The 17,411-nt window shown below is 43.1% G+C and overlaps 1 long non-coding RNA gene across 1 annotated transcript; it reads right to left on the minus strand.

Moving 5' to 3' along the window:
• Positions 1-13,340: 13,340 nt before the first annotated feature.
• On the minus strand, positions 13,341-16,587 carry LOC136673355 (uncharacterized). Its single transcript, XR_010795929.1, has 5 exons — positions 16,209-16,587; positions 15,954-16,120; positions 15,203-15,365; positions 14,265-14,332; positions 13,341-13,637 (listed from the first exon to the last, which is right to left on the minus strand). It is a non-coding gene; the product is annotated as an uncharacterized lncRNA (long non-coding RNA).
• Between the last annotated feature and the right edge of the window lie 824 nt (positions 16,588-17,411).

The following is a 17,411-nucleotide window of genomic DNA, read 5'->3' on the forward strand; positions in this document are numbered from 1 at the left end:
GTGGGCGTGTTTTTAGTTAAGTCAAATTCATAGTCACCTGATCGTCTAAGCCTATTGTGATTAGGAGTGGGTTTGTGCGCGCCATACATAGTGATTGGGGAAATTAATCTAACCATAGCACAAAGGCCGTGACTATCCGTAGGTAGTCTTAGCAATAGATTTAACCCTCCGCAATAATAATACAGTCCTGCTCTAGCCCATGGTCCTATATAGTTACCGGAGTCATGATTAAATATAGTGTGGCACCATTTAGGATTTATTTTACCTAAGTGTTTTGCACTCCGTGTCATGTCACCTGCTGTATGATTAAAACAAGTGAAGTTACCTGATTCAGGAATCTTGAACGGCCCTGACCCGGTGTTGTTTGCTATGACTGGAAAAATGTTTACCAAGGCAGTACAATTAACTGGATTAGCCATATGTGTTAAGTTAATCATACACTTAAACCCTATTGGGTCTTCCCTCGGAAATAATGGGGCTGAACCTAAAAACAATGTTGGTCTGGCTGCAGCACATGCTATGCACCCGTCCATGTTAGCTTCTCTGGCTTGCGCATTTATCCATTTAATTCATAAGTTACTCCCTTCAAACCCTGTGCTTAATTTTACGATTTGTTCGGTTGTCCATGTAGAATAATCTGTCCCCAATATAGACTGATTCCCCCCAGTGTTGTCTGTCATGTTTTTTGTGTCCTCAACGGTGTCGGCTGTTGGTTTATTTCTAACTCTGACCTTAATCCATCCCACAGGGTCATTACCACTTACATCTACCCTGACCCCTATGAAAAATGCTGAAGACTTTTCCCCATTAGGGTCGGCTTGCCACTCCAATGCAATAGTTATCACATTGGTGATTGGACCATTATCCCTCTGTATGTTAAGTTTTTCCCATTTCTCCCGTTCACGAGTCGCCCGACGTGTAGTCGGATTCCAATTAACATGTGTTGACCTCATCACATCTTCCCATTTGTTACAAGGTCTAGCCTTATAAGCTGCTTGGTCGGTGTTATGATTACATTTAATATAGACGTCACGAGACCAACACAAATACACCGGCTCCCCCTTATGCCCCAGCTGATTTGTACCACATTTAACCACTTCACATAAGTTCACTGTCCATGCGGTTGTCTCACCCCAATAATAATCTAATTCTATATCTCCCCAGCGTCTGATGCATTTAGATTTAGGCTGAGAGATGGTTGATCGTTTAGTTCTATTTAGCTGTGATGTCAGGTCTTTAATTGTCGCGTTTGCCAGGCGTACGATTGCTGAAATATTGACAACTGTTCCCTCTACCATTGTTAATTGTTCCTGTGTGAAGACCATGGCTAGTGTTATTATCATTATACTCAAAAGAGTAATGGTTATGGTTACCTGGAGCCATATCAGAATATCAGGAGGAAGTACTGGTTGGTAATGTTGTCTGTATTTTGTCCTGTCACACCCCCTTTTACCATACCAAGCCATCATTAAACAATCAATGTGTTTCCCCACTAAATTCCCTTCTAATTAAGAAAATATTATCTAAACCATTATATGTTTAAGTGTTAAAGTTACAGGGTGCGTTTTTTTTTTTTTTTTTTTTTTTACAATGTGTTTAGAAAGTTCAACCTGCAAAAAAGGAAAAAATTAACAGTCCAAGCAACCTGTAAAAAGAAGAACAGTCTACGACAACCTGTAAAGAAAATAATAATGTGTTCTGGATCTTCAACAGAGGGCGGCACGGTGGCGCAGCAGGTAGTGTCGCAGTCACACAGCTCCAGGGGCCTGGAGGTTGTGGGTTCGATTCCCGCTCCGGGTGACTGTCTGTGAGGAGTTGGTGTGTTCTCCCCGTGTCCGCGTGGGTTTCCTCCGGGTGCTCCGGTTTCCTCCCACAGTCCAAAAACACACGTTGCAGGTGGATTGGCGACTCGAAAGTGTCCGTAGGTGTGAGTGTGTGAGTGAATGTGTGTGTGTCTGTGTTGCCCTGTGAAGGACTGGCGTCCCCTCCAGGGTGTATTCCTGCCTTGCGCCCGATGATTCCAGGTAGGCTCTGGACCCCCCGCGACCCTAAATTGGATAAGCGGTTACAGATAATGGATGGATGGATGGATGGAATGGATCTTCAACAGCTTCAGACAGCTCTCCGTTGACACCTGTTGTTCGCAGAGTGTCCAGCTGGCACTTGTTACTAATTAGATGCTTGCTTCTCCATCTGGTGCTCCTCTGGTGGCAGTGCTGGCTTGCACTGAGACAGGTGGTACCATGAGCTGCCTTTACCCTTGAGTCGTACCGCGTGGCTGGTTCTCTCTGTCACCCGGAATGGGCCTGTCCAGCGAGGTTCTGACCACTTTCGCTTGATGGCTCTCAGATACACCCATGGAGCGACGGCCACCTCAGGAGGTATCTCATACTCCTCGTCTCCTCCTTTGTTTCTCTGTACCTGCACAGATAGTTCCTCACACACTGATTTTAGTTTCAAAAACAGTTGACGATACTCATCTGTGCTTATCCCAGGCGAGCCCACATCAGGACTCAGTCTTGTTTTCGGGCCTGGAAATGCTACGCCTCTGACCAGTTCAAATGGGGAGAAACCTGTGCTTCTATTTATTTAACTCCGAATACTGATCAGGGAAATTGGTAGGGCATCGAGCCAATTCATGCCCGTGGTCAGTGTAATCTTAGCTAATTTTGATTTCAAATTTTGATTCATCCTCTCCACCTGACCTTGTGAAGCAGGATGATACACACAACCATAGCTATGGCGCAGCCCCAACGACTGCTCCACCCACTGCAGTGTTTTGCTCGTGAAATGACTCCCGTTATCTGAAAAAAATTTCCTAGGAAACCCATGGTTTGGAATCCAACAATTAATCAGAAACTTACAGACTGATTTTGCATCTTCCCTCAGAGTGGGGAGTGCCTCTACCCACCCCGAGAATCTATCTACAACGACCAGGAGATATCTATATCTCCTAATGGGGTCAATCATATCTGTGTAATCCATTTAAATCTCATGTCCATGAGAATCTGGCAATGGAAACCTTCCTGGAGCTAGTTTAAATGCTTTTGCTACGTTTTGCGTGTTACAAATCTGACATTTAGTAATGTAATCAACCACCAATGCTGACATGCATGGGTGCCACCATTGTTTTAAATTTTCCAGTGTCTGTCGTCTTCCTACGTGTGCCACTGTGTGTGCTTCTTCTAAAACTGCTTCTGCTAGTGACATTGGTAAAACTACTTGTCCTTCTTGTGACGTCCACACCTGACTGTTTGGGCTAGCTCCCTTTGCTAGCCATACTGACTTTTCTTCTGGACTTGCCTGATTCTGTATGTGTCTAAGCTCTTGCCCTGTGGGAATCGGTTCCCAGGGTACACTGGAGTCCAACACAAACATGTTGTTGGGTTCCGTGTATCCTGCTGCTCTTTTTGCTGCCTCATCTGCAGCCTCATTCCCTCTGTTTATTATTGTGTCTCCCTTTTGATGTCCTTTACACTTCACAATCGCTACCTTATTTGGCTTGTGTATAGCTGCTTCTAATCGCATCAGTTCTGTCTTGTGTTTGACTGGTTTCCCTGTGCTTGTGACATATCCAACCTGCTTCCAATGTGGAATGTCTACGTGCGCAGCTGTGACTACGTACGCTGAGTCACTATAAATAGTGACGTCCCTTCCTTCTGCCACTTCTAATGCTGAAATTACTGCTAGCAGTTCTGCCTTCTGCGCCGATGGGTTTTGTTTCACCTCGTCTGCAATAACTGTCTGAAACTCATGCGTTTCCCCCTTCGCTTCCTGAACTACTGCGTATCCTGCTCTGACTTCACCTGTATCTGCCCTGTACCCACACCCATCCGTCCATAAATTCCATGACCCTGGAATGGGTGTGGCTTGTAAGTCTGGTCTTACTTTTCCTTGCCTTTCCACCTGTTCCTCACACTCATGTGGTGGACCTTCCAACATCCCATCTGCCATATTAACTCCTTCGTGTGTGTAGGTGATGTTGGGTGCAGTCAATGCTTTGTGAATGCGTCTCTGTCTCAATGGAGTGAGTGTGAACATCTGTGAGTTTATATACGCTACTACTCCGTGTGTGGTTAGAATGCGCAATGGGTATCCTGCTACTAAATGTGCTGTTTTCTGTACTAATTTGGTCAGTCCTGCTACATGTCTTGTGCACTGTGGTTGTCTCCTCTCTATAAGGTCCAATGGGACACTTAAATACATTAGTACTGCTCTACCTTCCCCCTTTTTCTGAAACAGTACACCATTAATCACAGTGTCTGTTTCAGAAACATCCATGTAAAAAGGTAATGAATAGTCAGGTCTGGCTAAGTCAACTGCAACGGATAAGGCTTGTTTAACGTCTATAAACGCCTGTTCCGACTCCACCGTCCAGGTGAGCTTACCAGACAAATTTCTCATCCCCAGAGATTTCACCATGTCTCTAAGAGGTTGTGTATGTCCGACAAAGTCAGGAATGTATTGTCTGCTGTAGCCAGTCAGTCCTAAAAATGCTAACATGTCTTTCACAGTTTCAGGTTTTGTGTGCGACAGTATAGCGGACCGGTGTGTGGCGGACAAGCCCGTGGAACCCTGTGTTACTACTCTCCCTAAGAAAGTAACCCTAGATCTGCAGCACTGTAATTTCTGTTTAGATACCTTGTACCCTGCGTCTGCTAAGCATTGAAGAACCACCTTGGTTGCTTCAAGGCAGATTTCCGGTGTTTTAGCCGCCAAAGCAATCACATCAACATATAAAGAGCCTTCTGGCAGTTGGCATGAGTCCAGACTCCGCCTCAGGGCCTGATTAAACAATCCTGGAGACAGAGCAAAACCTTGAGGTAATCTAGTGTATCTGTGTTGTATACCTTTATGTGTGAATGCACATATATCTCTGCAGTGTTCTGCCAGTGGAATACAGAAAAATGCGTTAGCCAAATCAACGCAAGTGAACCATTTCATGTCTGGACCTAGTTCCGACAGAGCGGTGTACGGGTTAGGAAACGGAACAGTGGCAGTAGCCAAAGCTGCATTCACGGCTTTTAAATCATGGGCCATCCGATATTGGCCAGGCTCCTTTTTCGGAACCGGCAGAATCGGTGTGCTCCAAGCTGATTGACACGGTTCCAGGACTCCGGCCTCCACCAAAGCCTGGACCGTTTTATCCAAAGATTCAACAGCGTCTGGCTTGTGTTTATATTGGGGAATCCAAATTGGTTGTGTAATATTCATACAAAAAGAGACAGGTGTCTGATTAGTATATCCTACATCATCTGGTCCTGTGGACCACAATGTGTCAGGTAGTGATGCTAATAATGCCTCCGTCTGTGGATGATCAGTGTCCTCACAACCATGGTGTCTAGGCAGCAATTGATGGTGCAATGTGACTAGGATGGGTGAGTTATCAGTGATTTGGTATGTCTGTGTTGACTGTGAAAACATGACACCAGGCAGCTGGGTCTGGACCCAATCCGTGGCCTCATTTGCTCTTTTTACCATAGGGCCCAACTGCTTGGCCTCGTGTCTTGGATGAAGAGCTAATGAAATGTGTGGTGCCGCCGTGTCAGACAGTTTGTACCAATTGTGTTGTTGTGGTGTTAGTGAAACAGGAGATGCCACCCCTTCAGGACCCACATAAATCCCTGTGGTGTCAACCGACCACTGTGTGCCCTCTAATTCTGTTTGAAAAGATTCATAGTAAGTTAAATCTCCCCCTACATCATAAAACAGGGTGACATGAAATGGGTCGGGAGGAGGGACGTAGGGTGCCATGGCTGTAATCCAAGGCGACCACTGGTGGAACAAAGCAATGAGTCGTGGTGACGGGTCCGTCTGTCCAGTCACTAAACCCCAATAAATGTCTACCGACTCATCCTGCTGAGGTCTCATCAGATACATACCATCAGTGTACCCCACCACTGCCACAGTTTTGTGTCCGTCCAACCACGTAAGTGTGATCCCATCTGGTTGGCATAAAATAGTAACTCCCATTTTCATCAACAAATCTCTACCACAAATGTTCAAGGGTGCTTGTGGTGCAATTAAAAATGAATGTGTCACAGTCTGTGTACCAGTACTGACTGGCAAATGTCTTGTTTTTGGCAGTGATGTAGATGTCCCCGAGAAGCCTCTTACTTGCACAGTGTGTTCGCTCATCAGATGTGCAGGTAATACTGTGTTGATGGCTGACCATGCGGCTCCCGTGTCTACCAGGAAAAGGATTTCGGAGGCCCCCACAGTTAATGACAGCATGGGTTCTGCCCTGGCCCTGCTGTCCTGGTGCTCCTCTGGGCCCCGTCAATGTCCACCCCACGGCTCCATGCTGTATTGGCCAGCAGGAAGATGTGATGGCTCCGGTTTTGGTGCCGCCTGTGGGTGTGGTGCCTGGTGTGGATAGCTGGTGTCAGTAGAGAGTGGTGCCCTACATTGTGCTGCCCAGTGGTCCAAAGCTCCACATCTTAGGCACGCCCCTGTCCGGCGGCGGGCCCTGCCCCTCCACCTACCATTACCGTGCCCCCTGCCCCATGAGTAGGGCTGATATGAGAAATATGGACTTGGTCCATAATTATACGGTGGGTTTTGTGGTGGCCCTGATTGGGTAGGCATATATGTGTTTGTGTTCATAAATGTTTGTGGTGATTGCATATTAGGTGGTGGTGCAGTCATAGGCATCATGGTATCAGACTTTGTTTGCTTTTTATTATCATTTACAGATTTCCTGGCTTCTGCTAGTTGAGCAGTTAGTAGGTCTCTTTGTAACTTTTGTGTCTCCTTGTCTTTGTTATCTAATTTTTCCTTATATTTGTTCATATGGAACAAAACGTGTCTAACCTACAAGTCATGTGGTGCGTCAGGGCCCATATTAGGATCGTCCTCAATTTTATCCTTTATGAGGGCTGGCAAGCCTTTCACAACTGCAGTCCTAAACCAAACCATCTGCTGCCCCCTAGCAGGGTGAACCCCTGTAGTGTTAGTCCAATCCTCAACTGCCTTACCCATATATTCCCCTGGGCTAAGCTTTTCATCCCAGGCATATGATGGGATTGTGGACGCTGCTCTGGTTGGCCACATCACTCTCATAACGTCAGTGAGGCGCTGCGAGTGAGTGTGGAAAAGATCATAATTAGGTTGAGTAGATGTCTGAGCCTGTCTCTCTATTTCAGCTGCTTCCATGGAAGTAGTCGATCTTTTAATAATGTTTCTAAAATCCCCCAGTGCTAAAGTCATGCCACCTGTCAGACTGTCCAGCTTTCTAATCCAAGCAGCCGCTCCACTACATAAAGGCGGAAGCTGATCGACCAAAGTCTGTGCATCAGTCAATGATAATGGTACATATTTATATGTTCCTGTACTAGTGGCCACTAATGGAAACATAGTGTCGACGTTAGTGTCAGTTGTATATCTGTCAGGCGGGTGTCGGGGTCTGGTGCTTCGTCTCAAAATGTCCGTTTTGTCTGAAGTGTGCATGTCGCATTCTAAAGTCTGTTGTTTTAAGTCCAATTGTCTCTGTTCTTCTAATATGAGTTTTTCCATGGCACGCAATGTTTTGTTCAAATCAGTAATCCGTCTACCACCACGACGTTCATTCGCACTATCCTCATCATCTGCTATAAGTCCCTCATCTTGGTCAGAGTCATCCGTTGTGACATATCCCTCTAAATCTGCTTTAATCCTGATGTTTTGTTTATTTTTACGTGGCCTCGGGTTCTTAAATGGTGTTGTCAGTGTTTGTTTATCGACAAGGCGCGGTTTATCCTGTTCTACATAATTTCCTGTGGTATCTATAATGTCAGAACAGTCAGTGTGAATATTTGTCTGTGCAATTGAAATTGAGTCATGTGGCTTTCGCAATTGGAATGGATCTTGTGTGTGTACGTTTGTGTGTGTGACTCTTTGAGCTGGCTGCTCAGAAGGAGAGCCCCTGACTTCGTTGTCCATCCGTAAACTCACCGTGCCAGAGTCTACACTGAAGACAGGGAGGACATTATCAACTGGTGTGACGTGACCTAGGTTATATGGGGGAGGCGGAGCTGTAGGCTCCTCCCCCTTGTGGTTCGTATACTCAATTTCCACTTCCGTGTTCTCGGCAGTAAGTGAAACAGTGCTCGAAAGTGACGGACCCGGTGTTTTCAAAACCACGAGCTGTGGAATGAGACTAAGGAATGCCATTTTAAAATTTTGAAGCTCCGCAATGTCCGTTTTAGCTATTTTTAAACGTGTGTTTGCCTTAGGTTTTTGGAAAAGGCTAGCCTTACTAACCTCTGCTTCAGCCTGACCTAATATTTCCTCCAACTCTGTTTTCAACTGATTAATACGGGTGATTAAAGAAGTGTTCTCCCCTGTGTGTATTTTAGCCCACGTTTCAAATCTCTGGAGCACACTTTTGTGCACAATATCCCGCTTTTTCAAATGTATTTCTCCCTGTTTTAATCCCTCAGTTATTATTTCAATTTGTTGTACAAACGGTTTCCATTCCCAATTCCCCACGCCGTAAATGGCGTTTAATTCATTATGCAAGTCTCTAGGAGTAGCCATAGTGTCTGTAAGGAGCTGATTAAAAAATTGGACCTTACCTGAATGGGTCTTCGTTCTAGTTCACCCTTTAATTGCAAATCAATTATCACCGTTAGGTTTCATCACAATTCAGAGTGAACTAAAACAGTTTCTGAGGGTCTCCCCCACAGAGCGCCCACGCAACCTCGGACGGTATATAGAAAAGAGAGAGAAAAAAGAAAAACCTAAGTTTTAAAGTCAGGGTCTGAAACACAGCCAATAAAAGCAGGACCACCTCAGCCCTGTGAATAATTTCAGAGAAATAGAAAACATAAGCTTGTCTTCAAACAATATTCAACCAAAATCAAGCCAAGCCTAGTTTACATTAATTATGAAACCGGTCCACGGACCGAAAAAGCTTATTAGGCAGAAGCAAATACCACGCCAATATACGAAATACAATTTGTAGTAAATGGAAAAGGCAAGAAAAGCAGGACTAGTATCTCACAACACAGAATTAAACCAACGACTATATTTTAGGAACGAAAACAAGGTTCCAGACACATTCAACAGTCAACAAGCCACAGTGAAATCACAAGATATATTATAGCAAGTGAAAGCAAAATTTATGAGAACTACTGAAATAGCAAGCAGGTTACAAAATATGTTATGATGAACGAAAAATTCAAACCGAAGCAGAAAATAAATTTTAACACAAACTACCACAGTCAAAAAATGCAAACTGAACCGGAAAATAAGATTCTTAGTACAATAAGCAGTAAACGAAATACAATTTATATTTCCACAAGAAGTCTAAGTGACCAATATATGCAAATAAACCCCAAAAAGAAAGAAACAGAATTTTTAAATTTGAGCAGGCGCTCTTGTTAAAAAAATCAACCAGTTTATGCAATCCACTATCGCCCTCTAGAGAGCAAAAACATACACGACAGTCATGTAACAGCCTCTAACAATAACACAGGCTCTCAGAACAGACATAAAACATGAATACACAATCAAATTTCATTAAAATACACAACAAACTCTGGCGGGAACAGCTTCCGCTCCTTCTTTTTATTATTTATTTATTTCGCGGGAACAGCTTCCGCTCCTTTTTTTAATTTATTTATTTCGCGGGAACAGCTTCGGCTCCTATTTTTTAATTTATTTTTTTCGCGGGAACAGCTTCCGCGATTAAATATACTTCAGAAGTAACCACCCCTCTCGGACGACCTTCGACCGGGCAATTAACTCGATACCTCGTCAGGTTCTGAGTGGAGGACGCCACTACTCAGTTTTGAAAGATGGGAACCAGCTTCCATCAATTATATTTTAAATTAAATAATTAATTTTTAAACCAACAACCCCAAATGTATAAACTGATAACAAATTATAAAAACATATTTAAAATAAATTGATTTGCTCAATACCCCACTCTGGACTGCCGTCAGACCTCCTCACCACTTCCAATTTAAAAAGTCCAATATGCAGAATTTGAATAAACAGGGTCTGCGCACCCACCTTATTTCATTGCGGCCGCGAGTGGAAAGGAAATCCTAAGCCATCCAAAGTCTCCAGCTTCCCGCACGTCCGGGGTCACCAATTGAAGATTAAAAATGTTATTTTTGGTTTTTTGTTATTTTCTTAAAGTAATTAAAATTTAAAAATATCCAAAAGGTCCAAAATACACCCCCCACACACGTGCTCGTTCCGGGAGCTTTTCAAAAACCAGTCGAGTGAAGTTCAAAGCAAATCAAAGTATTTATTGGATCCAAGAGAACTAATACATGAAAAGAGTCTAATGGCCTCCCCAGTAGAGTTCTGAGGTCTTCTCCCATCTGACTCCACAGTTATACCCCAGATGACGTATAGCCTGGTGGTGAGGCGTTTCTAACTGATTAACATATATTAATATGCATAATAAGACATGTTAGTACTCAACTTTCTCACGTGCAAGTTTCCCATGCACCTGTGACCCCAAAACACTCATCATGCCCTTCTGACAAGTACCTTTTCCTTTCCCAAGCCTCCTTTTCTGTCACCAAAATTTAGAGGAGTCACTAATGGGCTTTAGGTCAAAATGGCCCTAAAGTTCAGCTGTCCTAGCTAACACTTGTAATTTATATCAGCATGCTAAAAGCCTAAGTGCAGATCTGTTCAATGTTAGAAGTCTAAGAATTTAGAAAGGTGTAAATACTGAGTCAACATGCCAGTTAGTGTGCAGATTCTAAACTGTTTAAATGATTGGTTAAATACTGGTTAATCTTTCATATGAGTACATATAAGATACAAGATTTCACACAATTATAAATGCTTAATTTTAACTAATCATTTAAGGATATTTGTCCACTAACACAAAGTAATAAAATTATTTTCTACAACACCGCCTTCACAGGAACAGGGGCGGCGGGATTCACCGGCATCATGGGAACAGGAGTGGCGGGGGTCACTGCCATCACGGGAACAGGAGCAGCGGGGTTCAACGCCATCACAGGGACGGGAGCAGCCGGGTTCGCCGCCTTCACAGGAACAGGAGCGGTCAGGTTGGCTGCCTTCACAGGAATGGGAGCGACCTGGTCAGCCGCCTTCACAGGAACAGGGGCGGCGGGGGTCACTGCCATCACAGGAACAGGACAGTGGGTTCAAGGCCATCACAGGGACGGGAGCGGTGGAGGTTGCTGGTGGCGCAGCAGACACTGGAGAAGCAGCAGTAAGCAGTCCTGCAACGATGTCCACAGAGGCAGCATCGTTTACGGAGGCAGGGGGCCCTGCAAAGACATCCACGGAGGCATGTGCTGGACGTTGAGGGTTTAAGGGGACTGATGGGCGCACTCATGAGTGACTTCTTCCATCATAGATCCCTTGGAGGTGCATCCCTGTTAGCCTCACCTCCCTTGTCCTGAGGTTTGAGGCTAACAGTACCTACCCTCAACCACCCACCCCCCCAAAAAAATTTCCCCGAACCTGAGGGGGTAATCCTCCAGTGAGCTGCTTTGTCTCACGCTCGAGTAGTCATTCTGTCCATAAGTTGCCTCCTCCTGTAGGCTCTGAGCAACTGTGTCGTGAATCTGCCGGAGCCGGCTACTCCCTCTTACAGCCCTGTCGAATGGATTGTCTGTGTTAGCTTTTTCAGCTGTGTGACTGACTTTTTATAGTCGGTCATTCTTTCAGGATCGCGGGGTGGACTGACGGAGGTGGACACACACACACTAAAACACATTGATTTTTCATTCATTCATTCATTCATTCATTATCTGTAACCGCTTATCCAATTCAGGGTCGCGGTGGGTCCAGAGCCTACCTGGAATCATTGGGCGCAAGGCAGGAATAGACCCTGGAGGGGGCGCCAGTCCTTCACAGGGCAACACAGACACACACACATTCACTCACACCTATGGACACTTTTGAGTCGCCAATCCACCTACCAACGTGTGTTTTTGGACTGTGAGAGGAAACCGGAGCACCCGGAGGAAACCCACGCGGACACGGGGAGAACACACCAACTCCTCACAGACAGCGGGAATTGAACCCACAACCTCCAGGCCCCTGGAGCTGTGTGACTGTGACACCACCTGCTGTGCCACCGTGCCGCCCTACATAGATTTTTATTTACACAAAATTTAACTAAACAGAGAAAGACAGACTTGTGCAAAATGAAAGGTGGGCATAACAAAAATGGTGGAGAGAAACAGACAGACTTAATAGCAAGACAATGATGATGGAAACGAAGCGAGAAACAAACGAGACAAACAGACTAGGGAGCAACACTATGACGGTGGAAACGAATGTCCAATGAACAGGAAGTTACACATGGGAATTTAAATACATAACACAGATAAGGGACACCTGGAACAGATAACGAGGGGGCAGGATTACAAGTGACACTGACGAGGACACTGACAAGGAGGAGGAACTAAGGCGGGACTAGTCTAATTGAATCAAAAAAAAAAAAAAAAAAACACCAAAACAAACTGAAAAAAATAAACGTAGCTACAAAAAAAAAAACAGTAGCTACAAAAATGTCTGCCCTCATCTCCAGACACTCCTAAAAAAAGGGTGAATAGTTTTAAAAGACAATTGAACGCTGCAGTAGCCTGAATCTCCAATTACCTAAATAAAATACTACTAGCCTAGTGATGTTAGATCCTTCTTAGAGACACTGATGGTCAAATACACATTTTACCTCTGTACAGCAGCGATAGAATCTGTTGTCACCCCCCAGGACTCTCCCTGGAGTGGAAATACGCTACTGCTGTGCACTCAATACACATATAATAAACGACTACATACCATTTCTTGTACGCAACCAGGGAAAAAGTTGGAGCACTCCAGACTACCGTGGCATTTTAAACATGCCTTTCATCAATGGCGGCCCACTACAGGTCTTGAAAAGAGACTTAATATATTTACATTCGGTTCTCAACTCCAAAACGCGTTTCTCCGGCTGGGTCCTAGTATCCTACAGTTCCCTCTCAGCTGGGACCCAACGTCCCATGGGCTGCATCATGAAGGAATTTACTCATAATTGAAAATCTAAAGTGTTCAAACCAATTTTAGATTGGACAAGTAGGCCATCTTCACATATTATATAGCAGAACTAGCTAGAATTAATTATTATTAATAAATTATGCTCATTGACCCGCGGTGGGTTCTTGACTCTGAAATTGAAGGAATAATTATATACAAGAAAGGTGCACACACAAACAAAAAAACAAGGATTGGTTTTTATCTCACAAATGGTTTATTAAAATTAATATCAAATAATTAATATTAATTATACATTCATATAATGAAATGGATTACAGCGATACATGAGGGGACAGGGAGACTAATATATGAGGGAACTTCTCTATGATAATTACCCTAAATTCTAAGAAAGGCTATTGTTGATCCCAGCAAGCATTCAGCACCAACTCTGAGCAATGAAAGAAATGAGACCATGTGCCCTTATGTATCAGTGGAGATGGACTGGAGATAGCTGGGAGTATGTTGCTGACGCGCTGTGCTTTCCTGCGCGACATCCTGGAGTATTGCAGACGCGGGCCGCCTAGTTTGCAGCCGCTGGGGTTCCTTTTCTCCCCGGACTTTCAGACACAGCGACATCTCAGTCTGAGCTGGTGGCGTTCTGAAGTTCTCTGTGGGGATTCCTGTGCTTCCTGTACCTTGGTAGTGACATCACATACAATTTATGATCCTTTGAATGAATCTCAGACTTCTGAATCATACTTTGCAATATCAAAGATTAGATGTTAACACAAAGTAATATCATTAAGACAACCATGTTCTACATAATTATTAACCAACTACACACATAGTATGTGGTTACCTTGGTTCTACATAAATTCATATAAAACACACATGACTTTAAACACATGTAAATTAATCCTACCCATTTTGATTGATTGTCCAAATGGAATTAATTTCAAACAGCTGTGCACATATGTGACTTTAGATTGTTTTAAACCAAAGGGAATTAAAGTTTAATTAAGGTTAAATTGATCCTCAGGGGTGTCTCTCTGCATTCTGCATTTGAGGAGAGTTCCATGATCCCCCAAGAATGTCTCTCTAAAAGATTCTTTTCTTGACCCTGTGGGTCTTGGGGTCATAAAAAAGGTCCTTGGAGAGTGGTTTATGAGCCTGCTCTGTGTTATCTAAAATTCCCATCTGGCTTCTTTGAGCTAAGAGAGCTTTTTCAGCATAATAAGGTAACTTTGGCATATTAAGTCCCCAAAACGTATAATATCTTTTATTAAATTAATATAAAATTTATAAAATTATTTTTGTCATACCTTTAACAAACCTTAAACTTTGTCAAATGTTGAGAACTTCTGTCCATTGTGTGTCTCCATAGAATTACCTACAGAAAAAAGAACTGAAGCTGTAAAGAAAAGAAGCTGTAAACCCAACATTTACTTCTTTGAACTGTGGTATAATATCCCTCTAGGCCTTGCTGTTCGGCCTTTATCTGCCTCATAACTTCCACCCAAATGCAAGGTTTCCTTTATGATGTGTAAAACTGAAGTGCTGCATGAAATAGTGTGCCTCATGTTTTACCATGTTTATGAGGGTTTTAATATATATATTTTTTTTCATATTTTATAATTATATATATATATATATATATATATTTAACTCTCTACAGCTCATACTATGCCAAAAACATTCAATAAATTTGATGAACTATCTGTGTGTGAAGATCAAGGAGGAAAACACAATGAGAAAGCTCCAGCACAAGTACCTTTTATCTCCATATCAAAAGTTAGTGACCCCCCAACCTACAAAATAAAAAACTCATTCATGGTTTCAGAGATTTGCCCTGTTTTAGTGTAAAGTTATAATTAAACAGAGATTGGTCAGAAGGAAGTTGCCAGTATATATCCAGTTAAACGCTTTACACCTTAATGGGGGAGTTTGGGTGGTCCAGAAGTGAGGAACAGGGATGGAGGTAAGTGCAGGAGACATTACTTTCAATTAAAGAACTAGGCACAAGATTATTAAACACTAGACAAGGTTACTAAACATAAAACTATAAAAATCTAAAGTGCACTATTTAGGGAGTAGGTTGTTGTTTGGGACAGAGGATAGTTTACATGAGGTGTTAGTAAAGAAACAAATACAAAAATGGCATGTTGTTCCCATGTGATCCTGTTTCTTCTTGTGAGGTTTCCTGTATTCAATATCTTTATTCATTCCTGAAGTACACACTATGTCTGAGGAAATTTCTCACCATGAATTTGCTGCTGTCTACAGTCTCTGTAGTGTGGATGAGTTCCTGTTTCTGTACTTCTTCGATTCAACAATGTCCATCCATCTACTGATCAATCACAGTCTGGGTAGATGCAAAACGTAGTTACATTTCTGGAGTGGTTCGGGTCAGGCTACGCCGTAGGCTACAGCAGAGGGCATAGAAAGCAGAAGTATAAATTGGGATTTTTTTATGGCAGTACATTGGGGCTGAGACTCACATGAGAGATCTGCCTCTCATCATGAGTGACTGGTGTGGTGTGTCTACATTCTGTAAACAACTAACTGAAAGCCACTCATGAGATCAATAAAAGTGAACTTTCATTCAGAAAACCATTAATTCTTTTTTAATTATCAGCTCCGCTGAACCCACCGCGGCCCTGAATTGGATAAGCGGTTACAGATAATGAATGAACCAACCACTGGTGGTTTCACACTATTAATTTTCACATTCTCTGCTTCATAACTTTTTAAGTTTTTAAGATATTTGCATTAAGGTGTCATGTGAAAGCTGGAACTGTGAACATTCCACAAGAGTAGTGTAATTTATGTAAATATAAAGACAAATATTGAACTTCAGAAAAATAGCTAGTGCCGAACGTATAAAATACTGAGCTGTACATTTAGTTTCAGGTTTTGGACAGCAGTTAGAAATCTATCAAACAACCAGAGCCTGGGGTTTTAGTTTGCATTTGGGGGTCTGAACTGTCCAATATTCCTGCCTCCTCTCTCACCTGCCCCTCCATTTGTGAACGCTCCGAGGTGGAGCCTATATCCATCGGCTTCAGACTCCACAGAGAACGACGAGTACAGAGCGTAAATTTTACTCCCTCAAAGTCCTGCATGTCCACTCTGAGATTGTAATTCCTCTTGTGGGTCAGCTGGTACAGGTTCTCCAATCCTGAAAGGTGTGATAAAGCTGTTGCCAAGTATTTAAAAAAAAATTGTAAACTTATCAATGGTCTTACAGGAACAACAAAGGCTTTTACCTCCATAAAATATATTGCTTTATATTTAACCAAGCCCATTTCCAGAAAAGTTCTGACATCTTGGGGGCAGCCGTGGCCCTGAAGTTGGAGAAGAACGCTTGAGGCAGGAGGGTCACTGGTTCAATTCCCAGGACAGGCAGGAAAAAATTACTTCATGGGTGAAGTGCCTTTGAGCAAGGCACCTAACCCCCCCAACTGCTCCCCAGGTGCCAATATGATTGGCAGCCTGCAGCTCTGGTTTCATTTTAACTTCATTGCTTCACTGGATAATAATTTGCAAGTGGAATTTTCGCCCATCGTAGCTTGAGACTTTCTGAAAAAAACATGGATTTTCTAGGATAAGATACAGGCGAACATATCTCCATAAACACTCAGTGTTTGCCTACACATCAATAGAAAATTGAAAAAATAACAACAAACTTACAAAAACAGCACAAAAAAATAGCAGTACCATTACACAAACATTTTGGAGCTTACAGTTAAATTTACAGTTAGGGTTGGGGTTAGTTTGAGGAATAGTTTTAGGGTTCTTCTCTAGGCCACAGCTGCCCTAGTTGCTATTTTTGAAAACGGGTAGTTAATGCTCTTGGGTTATAATGTCTCCATATCTGTTTCTGAATCTACACGGTTTAGGTGGATCTAGGTGGATCTAGGTGGATTCTACACGGTCGGTAGAAGTTCACACTTCCATCCATTCTCCTCTGAATAACCTGCAGGAGGCCTTAGATAATTCTCTAGTTCTTTAGGTGTTTATACACAGACAAAAACTTTACACATGCATAGATGTAACTAAATGTTCCTCACTACCACAAATGTTATTAATAAAAAAATATTTAGTAATGACCTGATCATACCTGATCAAACATGAACTGACCTCAAATAATGTAGTAAAGTGAAATAGAATTGAAATCTAATATATGGTCCACCTCCCATCCTCTGATTGGCTTCCTTCACAACCCTGTACAGGTGCACTCCCTGTAGCATAGACACCACAACAGTCTGTGGGAATCAGTTCTGGAGAAACAGAGGAACTCCCCACCAGCAGGGGTAGCACTACAGCTATGAAAAATGTGTTCTGGGGAGGGAGAGAGAGAGAGAGAGAGAATATAAAATACCAACAGCATACAGTATGACTGATTCAAAGCACAGCTTTCATGAAGCGCAAGTAGCTACTGAATTATTAATAGCACCCTCTTGTGTAGA

This window comes from Hoplias malabaricus, chromosome 2 (assembly GCF_029633855.1).
Source record: "Hoplias malabaricus isolate fHopMal1 chromosome 2, fHopMal1.hap1, whole genome shotgun sequence".
In the NCBI taxonomy this organism is placed as follows: Eukaryota; Metazoa; Chordata; class Actinopteri; order Characiformes; family Erythrinidae; genus Hoplias; species Hoplias malabaricus.